This window comes from Triticum aestivum, chromosome 5B (genome assembly GCF_018294505.1).
Source record: "Triticum aestivum cultivar Chinese Spring chromosome 5B, IWGSC CS RefSeq v2.1, whole genome shotgun sequence".
NCBI lineage: Eukaryota > Viridiplantae > Streptophyta > Magnoliopsida > Poales > Poaceae > Triticum > Triticum aestivum.
Genome location: NC_057807.1, coordinates 457,717,910 through 457,736,773, shown reverse-complemented (window position 1 = coordinate 457,736,773; position 18,864 = coordinate 457,717,910).

Sequence of the window (18,864 nt, the reverse complement as noted above, 5' to 3'; positions counted from 1 at the left end):
TCGTCGACTGTCCGGATGCAGAGGCCCTCGCAGCCTTCAAACATAACATCCGTGACGAGTGGCTAGCCCGGCACCTAGGACAGGAAAAGCCAAAATCCATGGCAGCCCTCACATCATTAATGACCTGCTTTTGTGCGGGAGAGGATAGCTGGCTAGCTCGCAGCAACAACCTCAGTAAAATTCTGGCAGTCCGGATACTAAGGACCACAATGGCAGGTTGCGTCGAAGCAAAAATAAACGCCGTATTAACGGCGACGACAATGTGGATACGGCAGTCTACGCTGGATTCCGAGGCTCTAAACCCGGTCAGCGGAAGAAGCCATTCAAAAGAACCACTCCGGGTCCGTCCAATTTGGACCGAATCCTCGACCGCTTATGCTAGATACATGGCACCCCCGAAAAGCCAGCTAACCACACCAACAGAGACTGTTGGGTATTCAAGCAGGCAGGCAAGTTAATTGCCGAACACAATGACAAGGGGCTGCATAGCGATGACGAGGAAGAGACCCGGCCGCCGAACAGTAGAGGACAGAAGGGTTTCCCCCCACAAGTGCGGACGGTGAACATGATATACGCAACCCATATACCCAAGAGGGAGCGGAAGCGTACACTAAGGGACGTATATGCGATGGAGCCAGTCGCCCCTAAGTTCAATCCATGGTCCTCTTGCCCGATCACTTTCGATCGAAGAGACCATCCGACCAGTATCCGCCATGGCGGATTCACCGCATTGGTTTTAGACCCAATCGTCGATGGATTTCACCTCACAAGAGTCCTGATGGACGGCGGCAGTAGCCTGAACCTGCTTTATTAGGACACAGTGCGCAAGATGGGCATAGACCCCTCAAGGATTAAACCTACAAAGACGACCTTTAAAGGGGTCATACCAGGTGTTGAGGCCAATTGTACAGGCTCAGTCACACTGGAAGTGGTCTTCGGATCCCCGGACAATTTCCGGAGCGAGGAGTTAATCTTCGACATAGTTCCATTCCGCAGCGGCTATCACGCTCTGCTCGGATGAACTGCGTTTGCAAAATTCAACGCGGTGCCGCATTACGCATACCTCAAGCTCAAGATGCCAGGCCCTCGTGGAGTCATCACGGTCAATGGAAATACGGAACGATCCCTCCGAACGGAGGAACATATAGCGGCTCTCGTGGCAGAAGTACAGAGCAGCCTTCTAAGGCAATTTTTGAGTCCGGCCGTTAAACGGCCGGACACGGCCAAACGCGCCCGGAGCAACATCAATCAAGACCACCTGGCACGTTCCGAGCACGCGTAGCAATGCGGCCCCAACCCCAGCCCTCGCATGATTGCAAGACCAACCCTCCGCGTACATCATTACGCTCTGGAGATACCATGGGCCTGGGGGGAGGGGCACGACCACAATAGCCCCAGAGTGCGGCTCGACCACACCAGGGGCTCACAAGTGTGTCACCTTTTTTTTATTTTTCTTCTTTGTATACACAGGACTCCATTCACCAGAGGTTCTGTCCGGCGGCGAACCCGCCGAACTCATGATGCAACAGTCAGCGAGGGAAGAAGGCTGCGACGAACACTCAGGTGGTCTCCATTACGAGCATTAAATTCGATTATATACACCAGTCTGCAGCCCACCCCTGGAGGGGGACATGTTTACTTAGTCCAATCCCTTGCTTACCGCACTATTTGTATCCTTCCGCGCTCATAGCAGAATTCCTTGAATAGATAATGCAGCATCTTTTGCCTGTTATTGCATTACTTTACACATATGTTTATTTATGACATCTTGCACCCGTATATTTTGGTACGGCCGAATACACCAGGGGCTTACGTTCCCCGCATTATGGTATGATAAGTCCGAACACTTTCACAAGTGCGGCACCCCGAACTTATAGCATTATATGAATCGGCTCCGAATCATGTCTTGGGTCAATAGTTGGGTTTGCCCGGCTCCCACGTTTTGGTGACTTACGTTCCGTTCTGTCGGCTAAGGTGGCACTGGGAGAACCACTGCGATTGCGCCCCGGTTAAGCTGGGCGAGTGCCTCAGTGGAGAAAGCTAAAACTGACTGGCATGATAAGGCGAGAGACTGGTCGCTGTTCGAGAGGTCTTTTCGGGTCCCTAAAGACTCATGCCGCTTCGAGCGAAGTACCAGATAATGTCCGACGAAGGCGTGGATAGCGCCCCAAATTCGGTCTTCCGAATACTAGGGGCTTCGCCGAAATTTAAAATTATAGAATTCTATGGCTAAGTGAGAGTGTTCAAGCATTATAAGTCCGGTTGCCTTGTTCGTTATGTTGAGCGCCTCCCTAGATGGACCCAAAAATGGGAACAAGAGTGCTCAAGTTATCCCGAACACCCCAGCACTTGCGGCTCGGGGGCTGAAGCCAACGACTTGCCATCTCTCAGATTTTATAAACGGCCGCACAGAAGGTAATATTTTAAATTAAACAAGCGTTTCTTAAGCGCATATGAACAAAGTTTTCAGCGCACAGGATAATACATAGCGAGTTTTACTCAATAATTACATCTCTAGGGCACTCATCCGCAATATTGCGGGCACCATTCAGGACAGTCTTATAGTACATTTCGGGCGTACGATACTCCTTGCCCGCTGGCGGCGGGTCAGTAAGAAGCCTCTCCGCATCCAGCCTGCCCCAGTGCACCTTTGCGTGGGCAAGGGCCCGACGAGCACCTTCAATACAGGCGGAGTGCTTGACGACCTCCACCCAGGGGCACGCATCCACCAGCCGCCGCACAAGGCCGAAGTAGCTCCCAGGCATGACCTGTCCACGCCACATCCGGACTATGAGGCCCTTCATGGCCTCCTCAGCCGCCTTGTGGAGCTTGACCAGCTGCTTCAGCTGGTCGCTAGGGGGCACCGGATGGCCGGCCTCAGCGTACTGAGACCAGAAGACCTTCTCCATTGAGCTCCCCTCCTGGCCACGGTAGAATGCAGCGGCATCGGATACACTGCACGGCAGATCTGCAAATGCCCCTGGAGAGCTCCGAATTCGGGTAAGTGTCAGGTAGTTTACATTAACATGCTTGCTTTGCATGAAAAATGCCTTACCCGCCGCTATCTTCTTCACATCTTCAACCTCCTGAAGGGCCTTACGGGCCTCGGCCTTGGCGGACTTGGCACTTTCGAGAGCCGAGGCGAGCTCGGACTCTCGAGTCTTGGAGTCGCGCTCCAAACTCTCATGCTTCTCCATGAGAGCCTGGAGCTCTTGCCGCACTTCCGCCACCCGCGCCTCCTGCTTCTCTCGCTCGGCCCGTTCCACGGCCGCATTGCGTTCGGCCGCGGACACAGCCTCCTTCAGGGTTGCCACCTCGTTAGTGGCCCCTACAGGACCCATGTTATCCTTGTCATTTTCATTGCAACCTAAATCCTTTTCTGTAAGGTAAATCTTTAAAGTGGTGTTACTCACCTTCTTTGTCCTCGAGCTGCTTTTTGGCACGGCTGAGCTCTTGCTCGGACCGCTCGAGATCCTGCTTCAATGCACCGACCTCCGCAGTCAGTGCGGCAGACGTCAGCAGCGCAGCCTGCAAACCCATATTGACATATTTTTTAAGCAACCCTGCGTATATCTTTTTAAATCCTCAGTCCGGCTTTTCTTTCCGAACGCCGAACTGAGCATCAGGGGCTACTGTCTATGCGGTATTACATTACATAATTTTAACTTCTTACCTCAAAGCATGTTAGAAGGCTGCTGCAGGCTTCGGTCAGCCCACTCTTGGCGAGCTGAACCTTCTGAATCACCGCACTCATGATAGTGCGGTGTTCTTCCTCGATGGAAGCGCCTTTGAGCACCTCCAGCAAGTTGTCCGGCGCCTCCGGTTGGACGGGGGCTGCCGGTGTCACAGTCTTGCCCTTCTTGCGAAGGGGCCGCCTGCCGAACTCTGGAACCACTACGGGTTCCGGCGTAGAGTCCGGCGCAAAGTCCGGGAGGCTGCCTTGCGGCGCCTCCGGAGCCTCCTCCCGATGGGTCCCTTCCCAGGATCCCACCTCGATGTCCTCAGCGGCGCGAGGGGTGGAGGCAGTCGGAATGGATTCCACATCCGACGCAGCCAACGACCCGCTCGACGAAGCAGGGAGATCATCGTCGGCCGGACTGCAGGCAGTATGCGGCGTTAGAAGGACACTATGTGACAAAAAGAAATTGCAGATCATTCAGGGATCCGGGTACTTACGATCTCGCCTGAGGCCTGGCCCTCGAGGGCCACTCTTCATCGCCAACGTTGGTGTTGACGGAACTGTCCGGGGGAATAGTTCTTCCCCTCTTGGACCCTTCGGCCTCCCCTGTTGGGGAGGCCTTCCTCTTTCTCTCTCCCTCCTCTGGGAGAGGGCCTTCTTCCTCCTCCTCATCCTCGGGAGAGGAATCCGCCTCGGAGTCATCGGACACCTGAAAACGGGTACTTACCCATGGCCACCTTCTTGGCCTTCTTCTCCGGCACCACGTGCGGTGCCGGAACCAACAGCCCCGCCAGACGGGCGTCCGCTGGGTCTTCTGGCATGGGAGCCGAGCAAACGAGCTGCTCGGCCTTCTTCATCCATTCCTGTCAAAGGAGAAGGGAGATTAAAACCGGCTTAGGGTCGAACTATTAACAACAAGTGTCCTGTAAAGGGGTAGAATCACTTACCTCGTCAGCTGGACGCTGCGAGTGGAATCCGCGATCTTCCGTCGCAGATGCGTGGGCTTCGGTGCCCTTAAACAGCACCCTCCAGGCGCCTTCGTACATTGTGTCGAAGAGCCCGCTCAGCGCCTGGTGCTGTTCCGGATCGAACTCCCACAGATTGAATGCCCGTTCTTGGCATGGGAGAATCCGGCGGACGAGCATGACTTGGACCACGTTAACCAGCCTGAGCTTCTTGTTCACCAGCTTCTGGATACAGGCTTGGAGTCCCGTCAGCTCCTTCGAATTGCCCCACAGCAAGCCCTTCTCTTTCCAGGAGGTGAGCTGTGTGGGGATACCAGATCTGAACTCGGGGGCCGCCGCCCATGAAGGGTCGCGCGGCTCGATGATATAGAACCACCCCGACTGCCACCCCTTGACGGATTCCACGAAGGCCCCTTCGAACCAAAGGATGTTGGTCATCTTGCCCAACATGGCGCCTCCGCACTCCGCTTGAGTGCCCTTCACTACCTTCGGCTTGACATTAAAGGTCTTGAGCCACAAGCCGAAGTGGGGCTGGATGCAGAGGAAGGCCTCGCACACGACGATAAACGCCGAGATGTTGAGGATGAAGTTCGGCGCCAGACCATGGAAATCCAGGCCGTAGTAGAACATGAGCCCCCGGACAAAGGGGTGAAGTGGAAAGCCCAGTCCGCGGAGGAAGTGGGGGAGGAAAACGACCCTCTCATGGGGCCCGGGGGTGGGGATGAGCTGCCCCTCGTCGGGCAGCCGGTGCGCGACGTCGCCGAAAAGGTATCCGGCGCTGTGCAGCTTTGTGATGTGCTCCTCCTTAACGGTGGAGGCCAGCCATTTACCTCCCGCTCCGGACATGATCGGAGAAGGTCGAGGCGAGATGTGCGAACTTGGGCGCTGGAGCTCGAGTGCGCGGAGATGGATAAGCAAAGGAGGAAGAAGGCGTAGGTGAAAAGGTGGATCCTTATCCCTTATATATAGGCGGACGAAGACTATGCGTCCCCACTAGCCTGGTAAAACTCGCTTATCTCCCAAGCGCCACCATCAATGGCGCGGTTGGGTTACCCACGTCCGTATTGATGAGAATCCTGGAATAAGGGCAACACGAGCTCTGCTTCGCCAAGACGTGCCAAGGAAACTGCTTCGCTAAACGCGCTGAGGTGGTATAATAAAAAACGATTCAAGTAAAGGCTTGGTAGTGGTGTGACATCATGCCGCAAAATACGTCAGCAGATCGAACTTGTGTACATATTATTCTCTCTACGGTGGAATGTGGAATTTATTTTGCAGAGTCGGACACTATCCTGGTGTTCACAATCTTCTCTGGATTATTCAAAGGAGGAACCCGCCTTGCAATGCCGAACATTATGCGCGCCGGACTCATCGTCATTGAAGCCAGGTTCAGGGGCTACTGAGGGAGTCCTGGACTAGGGGGTGTCCGGACAGCCGGACTATCATCGTCCGCCGGACTCCAAGACTACGAAGATACAAGATTGAAGACTCCGTCCCGTGTCCGGATGGGACTTTCCTTGGCATGGAAGGCAAGCTTGGCAATACGGATATGTAGATCTCCTACCATTGTAACCGACTCTGTGTAACCCTAGCCCTCTCCGGTGTCTATATAAACCGGAGGGCTTTAGTCCGTAGGACATAACCTCCATTACAACAATCATACCATAGGCTAGCTTCTAGGGTTTAGCCTCCTCGATCTCGTGGTAGATCCACTCTTGTAATACACATCATCAATATTAATCAAGCAGGACGTAGGGTTTTACGTCCATCAAGAGGGCCCGAACCTGGGTAAAACATCATGTCCCTTGTCTCCTGTTACCATCCGCCTAGACGCACAGTTCGGGACCCCCTACCCGAGATCCGCCGGTTTTGACACCGACAGCCCCCCTTTCCTATTAGGAGTAGGAGAGGGAAGGAAGAGAGGGGAGGGAAGAAGGAAAGGAGGGGCCGGCCCCCCTCCCAATTCGGATTGGGCTTGGGGGGGCACGCCCCCTCCTTTGCTCCTTCTCCCTCCCTTCCACTAAGGCCCAATAAGGCCCATATACTTATCGGGGGGTTCTGGTAACCTCCCGGAACTCCGGTATAGTCCCAATCTCATCCGGAACCTTTACGGTGTCCAAATATATCCCTCCAATATATCAATCTTTATGTCTCGACCATTTCGAGACTCCTCGTCGTGTCCGTGATCACATCCGGGACTCCGAACAACCTTCGGTACATCAAAACTTATAAACTCATAATAAAACTGTCATCGTAACGTTAAGCATGCGGACCCTACGGGTTCGAGAACTATGTAGACATGACCTAGAACTATTCTCGGTCAATAACCAATAGTGGAACCTGGATGTTCATATTGGTTCCTACATATTCTACGAAGATCTTTATCGGTCAAACCGCATAACAACATACGTTGTTCCCTTTGTCATCGGTATGTTACTTGCCGGAGATTCGATCGTCGGTATCCAATACCTAGTTCAATCTCGTTACCGGCAAGTCTCTTTACTCGTTCCGTAATACATCATTTCATAACTAACTCATTAGTTACAATTCTTGCAAGGCTTAGGTGATGAGTATTACCGAGAAGGCCCAGAGATACCTCTCCGACAATCGGAGTGACAAAACCTAATCTCGAATTATGCCAACTCAACATGTACCTTTGGAGACACCTGTAGAGCACCTTTATAATCACCCAGTTACATTGTGATGTTTGGTAGCACACAAAGTGTTCCTCCGGTAAACGGGAGTTGCACAATCTCATAGTTGCAGGAACTTTGTATAAGTCATGAAGAAAGCAATAGCCACATACTAAACGATCAAGTGCTAGGCTAACAGAATGGGTGAAGTCAATCACATCATTCTCCTAATGATGTGATCTCGTTAAAGAAGTGACAACACATGTCTATGGTTAGGAAACATAACCATCTTTGATTAATGAGCTAGTCAAGTAGAGGCATACTAGTGACATTATGTTTGTCTATGTATTCACACATGTATCATGTTTCCGGATAATACAATTCTAGCATGAATAATAAACATCTATCATGATATGAGGAAATAAATAATAACTTTATTATTGCCTATAGGGCATATTTCCTTCATACCCCTCCTCCAAGCCGCATCCCCCTTGCTCACCTATAAATAGATGGGAGGAGCAGCCCCCCCCCCACACACACAAGTTTGCAAGGTTGCACCCTCCCACCTCCTCCGTGACATCTCTCTCTCTCTCTCTCTCTCTCCACAAGACTTCTCGACCTCTAGTTCTCTGATTTCCCTTTGTCCTGGACAACGAAATGTTGCCGAACCACTCATACGGTATGCATGTATACCTCAGGATCGTACATTCGATTCTTGATCGGGGAAAGTTCTAGTGACCTTATAACCTAACTGCAGGAATCTGCACATCTTCATCTCCGTTGCATTGTGATGGTGGGAATGATCTTCGTATTGTTCCCGAGTGTGTTCATTAGTACTGTATTTTTTTGGTTTTTTACTACTTTACCCAACACAACGCTCCTGTGTTTACTTCTAAATTGTTGCTCCTTGTTGAGCTTGATCTGTGATATGTCTGTGTTTGAACTTTCGTATGTTGGTTTGAACCTTGTTGCCGTTTGTGGATTTTTTTCATTGGAAAAAGCTTGTACTCAACTGGCTGAAAATGCGTCACTCATGCGCCGCCTCAAGCATGCACCACGTGCATCCATGGGCCCATGCACCGCTCCATCTCTCCATCCTTATCTCTTCGACAACCTCCATCCCAAAATGAGGCGACTCATCCCCTTTTGCCCCTCCCCCCTGTTCGCCACCTCATGGATCTCACATGCAAGCTTTTTCTTCCTTCTTGTTAGTCATAGCAGCAGGACACCATGAACGCATATCTTCCAAGCATAGGCAATATCGTAATAATCAACAGTTCGTGACGCAACCAACATTACACCGCAGGGGGGGGGGGGGACGGCGACACCGCTGTGCAGCGATGACGAGAGGCACTGCCATGCTACAAACGCCACCAACGAAGATAACAAGCTGCAATGGGTGATGTCGTCATCTGGAGGTGACCGCAACATGGTCCATGTTGCAACGGGTAACCACAACATGGTTCATATTGCAGTGGGTAAACAAAGGGAGTGTCTGCAATGTTATCCAAGCGGGAGGCGACCGCAACATGGTTCATGTTGCAAACGCCTGAGAGCAACAAATGTAATGTTGCAAACAACTAGGGCACACCTGAACAGGTGACGTGGATAGAGATCGGATGGCTGTCTCGCACGTCAACCAATGGCTGCTAGGCAGATCCGATTCGATTATTACCCGATCGGTGTGTAGCCCCATGCACCTTTCATCTAAAAACAATAGGTCATATTGGTCATTTTAGATAAGAAAAACTATTATAAGCTCACTATTCACTATTATAAACCTAACAAATAAATATACATGGTCAAGTTATAGACTTGACAATGGTGCTCGCTTTTTTTGATTTTTTTTTTCTGGTGATGCTTGTTTAGTGCGAGGTTGCATTCCCGAAGACACATATGGTGGCTTCGTCAATCTCAAGATGTGTCTGCTCAATATCTCGAAGGTGCTCATTGAGATAGAGGTAGGGTGTATGTAGATGGGTTCATAGGGATGATTCTATGTGCGTGTATGTGGGCATACAAAGAAAATACATGTAAATTGCGAGGATTTGAAAAGTACATGTAGGAGAACGTGCGCAGGTGCATGGCTACACTAGTGCAAAACCGGGCATTAGCACCGGTACGTAAGGCCCTGTAGTGTCGGTTACATAACCGGCACTAAATTGTGGTCACTAAAGGCCCCCCCCCCTTTAGTACCGGTTCAGCACGAACCGGTGCTAAAGGGCAACCACGTGGCACGAGCCAGCTCCGGGGGCCTGGAGCCCTTTAGTAGCGGTTGGTAATACCAACCGGTACTATAAGGTTTGGGGGGTTTTTAGTTTTATGATTTCTTTTTCATTTAATTTTGTGTTTCCATTTTAATTCTTTTTCGTTTGCTGGTATTTTATGATACTACACATTGTACACATTATGCATATATATATATATATATGTGTATATATATATATATATATATAGAATTTCTAGTAGAACCAATCATGCATATATATATATATATATATATATATATATATATATATCATCAATGTCTCACAAACCACCATATTAATTAATTCACACATACACACATGTATAGTTATATACAATTTCTCCTACATATGAATGTTGCCTTCGGAGCCAGTGGCATTAGCCTAATTGGTGCCTTCGGAGCACGATGACAATTGGAAGTGGTTTTCATGGGGGCGGTAGCGGGTAATAGAATTCTCCCTTTGGATTTATGACCTGGTCGAGCAAAAATCCCGGTATTTCCTCTTGAAGTGCTTCTACGCGCTCCGTTTCTATGAGCTTCTCCCGCACCTCTTTGAACTGTTAAGAAGGAGATCAATATGCATGTGTATTAGTTGTGTGAGTAGATATCGATAATGGTGTAAAAATTATGAATAGTGTTCTGACAAGCGTACCCATTCCTGTCTTTGAGATCTGCTCCTTTCGGACGCCATCATGCGAATGTTCTCGCAAACGCAGAATGCACACAGATCAATCCCCTGCGCCTGCTTCAGGGCCTTTACGAGAATGGAATTTGATTAGATAAAAATTAATCAAGCATGATAATTAAAGAGATGGCAGCTAGCTAGCTAGAGCTATAGTACTACTTAATTGCTTACCTTGGGTCGAAACCATTTAAGCTTTGTTTTCCATTCACCGGGCGTGACGGCGATGAACCTTGTCCAAGCCCTGCCCGCCGACAAAGAAAATGAATAAAGGGCTTATTAAATAGTTCATATCATGAAATGACGAACTAAATAGGACGAGATATATAGTTAATAATGATTGAAATTACCTGTTGACTATCCCATACAAGATGTTATAGTTAGTCTTTTCTGAGATTGGTGAGTCCAGTACTTCAATTGTTCCGGCGTCAACTTTAATGATACACAAGACCCAGTGAAATCTGCATGCATACACGTTTGCATGTCTTAATTAAGCGGGCATATGTAAGCAAAAACATGTAGCTAGCTAGTAGGCAAAAACAGAGAATTTGTAGTACAAGACAGTGTGACTCACTGGAAGTTGTAAGGAAGTAGTATATCTTCATTGTATTTGAGGCGCTTCAAGAACTCTAGCATGCTGTCCTCTACTTCCTTTGCATAACGTTGATTTATCTTCCATGTGTATTCATTAACGGTGTTTGGGTCAATGAACCCAATGCCAAAGCGTCCACCTTTTCTCATTTCATATATCTTCATCCTGCATAATACCACAGAAAAGAATATAGTGAGGATAATTACAGGTAATGATTGATCAAAAGGATCACTACAGCTAGCTTGAGACTTAAATTATAGAAAGAAATCACATACAGATAATAGCAACTGACGATAGATTTGTCGAGTGCGTCTTGATTGTATAACTGAAACAGTTCTAAATACTCAACGGACACAACTTTCTCATGGTAGTAATGGTCCTGCTTGACATTCACCATGAGGGACAATCGATCTGAAATCTTGGTAATGTTCATGTACCATTGATGCAATTCATACATTCTCGTTGGGAGGTTCTTGACCTTGTCTGGCGCGACCAAAGGTTGGCCCCGGACATATTTCCGTTTTACTTCATCCTCTCTAAGCAAAGGCATGGGCTCGATCTCGAGGAGTTGTCCAACAGTGATGTTGAGAACTTCAGCCTGCATTATATGCTCCTCCGTTATTACCACATTGCCCACCTCGGGAACATGCACTGTTTGCCCACAATAATATTGGGCGCGCGTACTGTCACCTGTTGTTGGCACAACAAGCGAGGGGATCGATTGCGCCGCCTGTTCTCCCAGCTGGGGAATGGTTTTCCCGCATTTTTTGGCAGCTGCTTCTTGTTTGCTCGATCCCGATGTAGACGTGCTCGCCTCCCTTTGTAGACGTGCTCGATTTAACTTCCTGATGTGGCGCTCATAGTCTGTGTCAACAGGCTTGGGAGCTGGTGGTTGAGCCATACGAATGAAGTGGTCAATCGTTTCCTCAGGCACTTTCTCCCTTGGCGGCGGTGGCGGTTTCGGTGCAAAATGGGCTTCCACCTCGGCCTTCGATATGGCTGTGATTTCCTCCTCGGACCTGTCATAAGACCTCTGCGGAAGAGGCTTGAGGCTTGGACCATATTTATATCGCTTGCCTCCGCCTGTACTTCCTGTACTACCTCGACTCGTACCGCTACGCACCATAGCTGCGGGGTGTCTCTTCTGCGATTGCTGAGGCGGCGGAGACGGCTGACGGGACTGAGTTGGACGAGGAGGAGTGGCCTAAGGTTGTGCCGGACTTGGAGGAGGAGTGGACGTCTGACGCTGTGGCGGACTTGGAGGAGGAGGATTGTCCTGACACTTTGCCGGACTTGGAGGAGGAGGAGTGGCCTGACACTTTGCTGGACTTGGTGGACTTGCAGGAGCAGGAGTCTACTGACTCGGTGGCGGACTTCGACGAGGACTCGGCTAACGCGGTGTCGGTGGCCTTCGAAAGATGATGCAATCCTTTTTCCATAAGATGATACGATGTTTGGCCTCTCCGAGAAAGCACTCGCCGTCACCTCCAGCAATGTCAAGCTGTAGCCCCGAATATGGTGGGTCCACCACCTCATCAACCAAGACACGAGCATAGCCCGCTGGAATCGGGTTGCAATGGAAGGTTGCCTCGGGGGGATTTGTGAAAGCACAGCCGTCCGCCACCTTCATGGATATGTTCTTCATTTTGACGTGTAGCTCGCAGTTAGTGTTCTTCGTGATGTCATCCACGGGGTATCTACCCAGCATTGCATCGTCTGGGACGAAACCCACGCTGCTTCTCGGCATGTATGGGCCGGTGCTATCCAATGCTGGATCATCCGCTAGCTGCTGAGACCCCCTTTGATGGGTAAGTGAGTCGATCTGCTCCTGCTGCCGCTGGAATTTGACTGCCAATTCCGCTTGACTTGCTTCTAGGCCTTGAAGGCGTTCATAGTCCCGCTTCCTCTGCTCCTCCTCCATCTTCCTCTTCTTCTCCTCCGCAATCTTCTTTCTCGCATGGGTTCTGTAGTCGTTGTTCCAGTCTGAAAACCCCTCATACCACGGCATAGCGCCCTTGCCTTGTGTTCTTCCCGGGTGTTCAGGATTTCCCAGGGCACGCGTAAGCTCGTCATTCTCTCTGTTGGGCTGGAACACCCCCGTTCGTGCCTCTTCTATTGCAACAAGTATCGCATCGTCGGCTCCCTTCAGACTTGCCCTCGTCGAAACATTGCCTGTCTCCAGGTCCAACTCCCCCCCCATGCGCATAGAACCAAGTCCTGACCCTGGGGGGCCAGCTCTTAGTAGCCGGAGTGACACCTGCATCCTCCATCTCTTTCTCAGACTTATCCCACTTAGGCATTGCCACCGCATAGCCACCTGGCCCCAGCTTATGGAACTTATCCTTTTTTTCGGCATTCTTCTTGTTTATTCTCGACCGTTCCTTAGCTAATTCCGAATCCTTGAATTTCACGAAATCGTCCCAATGATCACGTTGGTTCTCCAGTGTTCCCTTGAATACTGGAGTCTTCCTTCCTCCCTTGACGTACTTGTTCCATTCACGATTCTTGTAGTTCTTGAATGCAATCGCCATCATCCTAAGAGCAGCCTCTTTGACTTTCTGCACATCTGCTTCTGTGAAATGATCTGGTAGGGTGAAATGTTCCATGAGAGTATCCCAAAGCAGATCTTTTTGATTCTTGTCGACAAAAGTAACATCTGGACGTGGCTTTGCTGGCGCTCTCCATTCTTGAAGTTTGATCGGGAGTTGGTCCTTCACAAGAACTCCGCACTGACGAACGAACTTGTCCGCAATCTTCTTAGGCGCTAATGGTTTGCCAGTAGGGCCGCATGCCTCGATATTGTACTTTACGCCCGGCTTCAACTTTTTGTTCGGGCCTCGTTTCGTCATTTTGCCTGAAGATTTGCTCGATCCGGATGGCTGAAAGAACAAAGATCGATTCGTTAATATATCTTCAAGTCATTTAAAACATGTGATGATCACCAGATGCCTGCTTATATAAATATATATACCTCGCCGGTGTTTGTTGTTTCAGGATCAACATGTTCTTCGTCATCGTCATAATCATAGTTCATGACTTCATCAATTTCGTCGTCGCGATCGAATATCATATCACCCTCTCCGGTGTTGTTTAGAAATTCGGAGCCGTCATAATCTTCTTCATTCTGATTATCATCTGGCCCGCGTATCATATCGAACATGGTCTGTTCTCCCTCTCTGTCGGTATTGTCTGCCATAGCTTTTGTTTAACTAATCCAAAAGAAATATAAAACAATTTAGTATTCAAATTACATCGTCTCGAATAATAGATATAATCTCGAATACATCGTCTAGAATAATAGATATAATCTCGAATACATCGTCTCGAATAATATATAATATTGAATAGTACATCACTGGCTATTAGCTAATAAAGATCGAATACTACAGAAGAATCTAGGACACTCGCGGTTCCTCCGGCGCGGGCGGTGGACACCCAAAGAGAAGGAACCCTCACAGGATCATAGCTGAAGTGAGATCCCCGAAGATACTGCCACGTATTGGAGAACCTGCCGCCCTCTAACGCAACCATGTAGCGATGGACGTGCTCGTCCTCCTCCCTGACACGGCGACGTACCACCTCCGGCGGGGCCGGGTCCCTCCGCACCGAAACTGGCCCACGCGAACGCCACTAAACGAGATCAGGGTCGACGACGGGACCCGCGGCCGGGTTCCTCATCAAGCGGCGTGCCCCTCCAAGCAGCACCTCCCAGTGCCAGCCCGGCGGAGCCCAGTCCCGGACATGGGTCGGCTGGACGTCGTCGCGGACGGGTCGACGGCGAGGATGCGGGTCGGGCATCGTCGAGAACAAATACTAGCTATATGCCCGCAAAAGTAACATTTTTTTAATGATTGGATTTTGATAACTAAAATTTCTAACATTTCTATATAACACTAATTATGCTAATCTAAATAATCTAAATAACACTAAAATGTCTAACATTTCTAACATTTCTATATAACACTAATTTCTAATATTTCTATATAACACTAATTTCTAACTGATTAAGCACTAATTATATCCATCTAACATGCATTCATACATATATAATAGTGAAAAAATAATAATCTAAATAATCTAAACTAATTAAACACTAATTATCTAAACTAATTAAATATACAAAATAATAATCTAAATAATCTAAACTAATTAAAGACTAATTATCTAAACTAATTAAACATGCTTGTGTGTGTGTGTACGGGCTCGGGGCTGGAGGACTTACAGCGGGCGACGGCGACGGCGAGGCGACGGCGAGGCGAGGCGACGGCGAGGAGAGGCGACGTCGAGGCGACGGCCGGGGCGGGGACGGCGGGGACGGCGCGACGGGGATGGGGACGGCGCGATGGGGACGGCGCGACGGGGACGGGCCCGAGGCGGCGAGTTGGACGGGGGCGGCGACGGGGACGGGGGCGGCGACGGAGATGAGCGGCGACGTCGGAGACGATCGAGGGCGGCGGCAACGGCGACGAAGACGACAGAACAGAGGAACAAAAACAAAGGGAAACTGAAATTTTCGTAGCAGTTGTATATATAGAAGGCACCTTTAATACCGGTTGGAGCCACCAACCGGTACTAAAGGTCTGTTTTGGTCAGGCCAAGCGGCGGGAAGCGACCCCCTTTAGTACCGGGTGGTGGCACAAACCGGTACTAAAGGCCCCCCCTTTAGTACCGGTTTGTGCCACGAACCGGTACTAAAGGTGGTGCGCTGGCGCAGGTGCGGTGCGGAAGTTTAGTCCCACCTCGCTAGTCGAGGGGCTACCGCACTGGTTTATAAGCCCCAGTGCGGTAGCTCTCTCGAGCTCCTCTCCTAATCAGGCCTACTGGGCCTACCTATCCTCCTCGCCTTGTGGGCCTACTGGGCCTTCGCGGGCCTGCATCCTGGCCCAACGAAAGGTTGTGTCGCTAGTCGTATGCAGGCCGCTTTGGCCCAGTAGGCGGGCTTTTTTTTCTTAATTTTTTTTGCTTTATTTTTTTGTTTTATTTATTTTTGAGTTGTTTTTTGCTGTATTTAGAGTTTCTTTGTGAATATTTTTGCTTTAGGTACAAAAAATTACAAACTTTCTGTTAGTGCCGGTAGATTTCAAATTTGAATAGTTTAAATTTTGAATTATTTGAAATTTGTGTGAATCACTAGTTTGTGAATAACTTAACTTTGAAAAAAGTTTTTTCAGTGATTCTTTTTTCTTATGTTTAATATTAGTGTGTTTTATCATTATATTCAATTTAGTAATGCTTAGGTTATTTAAAAAATGAAATGCCTTTGTAACAGTTCAGTTTTCGTCGGAAACCCTGATACTTCGAAAGAGATTGTCCATTTTGTACACGAAGTGCATCCAGTTTTTGCCGTAACCCTCTCTACTTTCTTGCACATGCTATTTGTATGAAATTATGATACCATGCCAACTTTCAACCTTTTCTGAGTTCATTTGAATTGCTTTTCAATTTCAGGGTCATTTAGCTGGAAAAAAATCAGTAAATGCATGAAAAGAATTTGTTTGCACATAAAATTTCTTCGCGTTTCAAATGCCAAAACACATAACTACCCTAACTATTACAGACATTCCCTCCTGGGTGTGAAACACAGAAGAAAGTGATGATAGTGAAGCCGATCACATCCCAGATCTTTGGGTGTGAAACTTTTTCTTCGCGTGTGTCCCTTTGCGCCGTAACCATGGAAAATCTTCATCATTTAACGGGATGCTCGGGTCAATATTCACTGTGAATGGAGCAATTTCATCAAACTTTTCATAATCTTCTGACTTGTCTGTCTTGTCATCCACTCCCACGATGTTTCTCTTCCCAGAAAGAACTATGTGCCGCTTTGGCTCATCGTACGATGCATTCGCTTCCTTATCTTTTCTTTTTCTTGGCTTGGTAGACATGTCCTTCACATAGAAAACCTGTGCCACATCATTGGCTAGGACGAATGGTTCGTCTGCATACGCAAGATTGTTGAGATCCACTGTTGTCATTCCGTACTGCGGGTCTTCCGTTACCCCGCCTCGTGTCATATTGACCCATTTGCACCGAAACAAAGGGACCTTTAAACCACGTCGATAGTCAAGTTCCCATATGTCCTGTATATAACCATAATATGTTTCCTTTCCCGTCTTGGTTTCTGCATCAAAGCGGACACCACTGTTTTGGTTGGTGCTCTTCTTATCTTGGGCGATCGTGTAAAATGTATTACCATTTATCTCGTACCCTTTGAAAGTCATTATATTCGAAGATGGTAACTGGGACAGCAAGTACAGGTCATCTTCAATAGAGGTGTCATGCATGGTACGTGTCTGCAACCAGTTGGCGAAACTCCTGGTTTGTTCACGTGTAATCCAGTCATCAGACCGCTCCGGGTGTTTGGAGCGTAGCAAATTCTTGTGTTCATCCATATACGGAGCCACCAAGGTGGAATTCTGTAGAACTGTGTAGTGTGCTTCAGTGAGAGAATGTCCGTCCATACATATTATTTGTTCCCCTCCTAGCGTGCCTTTTCCATCCAGTCTGCCCTTATGCCGCGATTCAGGAACACCAATCGGCTTAAGGTCAGGAATAAAGTCAATACAAAACTCAATGACCTCCTCATTTTGATGGCCCTTGGAGATGCTTCCTTCTGGCCTAGCACGGTTATGAACATATTTCTTTAAGACTCCCATGAACCTCTCAAAGGGGAACATATTGTGTAGAAATACAGGACCCAAAACGTTAATCTCTTCGCATAGGTGAACTAGGACGTGCGTCATGATGTTGAAGAAGGATGGTGGGAACACCAACTCGAAACTGACAAGACATTGCACCAAATCATTCTGTAACCTTGGTATGATTTCTGGATCGATTACCTTCTGAGAGATTGCATTGAGAAATGCACATAGCTTCACAATGGCTAATCGAACGTTTTCCGGTAGAAGCCCCCTCAATGCAACCGGAAGCAGTTGCGTCATAATCACGTGGCAGTCATGAGACTTTAGGTTCTGGAACTTTTTCTCTGCCATGTTTATTATTCCCTTTATATTCGACGAGAAGCCAGACGGTACCTTAATACTGAGCAGGCATTCAAAGAAGATTTCCTTCTCTTCTTTGGTAAGAGCGTAGCTTGCATGACCCTGATGTATGCCGTCTTCTCCGTGCATACGTTGCTGGTCCTCCCGTGCCTCAGGTGTATCTTTTGTCTTCCCATACACGCCCAAGAAGCCAAGCAGGGTCACGCAAAGATTCTTCGTCACGTGCATCACGTCGATTGCGGAGCGGACCTCTAGGTCTTTCCAATATGGCAGGTCCCAAAATATAGATTTCTTCTTCCACATGGGTGCGCGTCCGTCCGCGTCCTTCGGAACAGGTTGTCCGCCAGGACCCTTTCCAAATATCACCTTCAAATCCTTGACCATATCATGTACATCAGCACCAGTACGGTGGCGAGGCTTCGTCCGGTGATCCGCCTCACCTTTGAAATGCTTGCCTTTCTTTCTTACGGGATGCCTGCTCGGAAGAAATCGACGATGTCCCAGGTACACATTCTTCTTACAACTATTCAAATATATACTGTCGGTATCATCCAAACAGTGCGTGCATCCGCGGTATCCCTTGTTTGTCTGTCCTGAAAGGTTACTGAGAGCAGGCCAATCATTGATGGTCACGAACAGCAACGCCTTTAGGTCAAATTCTTCCCCCATGTGCTCATCCCACGCACGTACACCTGTTCCATTCCACAGTTGTAAGAGTTCTTCAACTAATGGCCTTAGGTACACATCAATGTCGTTGCCGGGTTGCTTAGGGCCTTGGATGAGCACTGGCATCATAATGAACTTCCGCTTCATGCACAACCAAGGAGGAAGGTTATACAAACATAGAGTCACAGGCCAGGTGCTATGGTTGCTGCTCTGCTCCCCAAAAGGATTAATGCCATCTGCGCTTAGACCAAACCATACGCTCCTTGCGTCATCTGCAAACTCCTTCCCGTACTTTCTTTCGATTTTTCTCCACTGCGACCCGTCAGCGGGTACTCTCAACTTTCCGTCTTTCTTACGGTCTTCTCTGTGCCATCGCATCGCCTTGGCATGCTCTTTGTTTT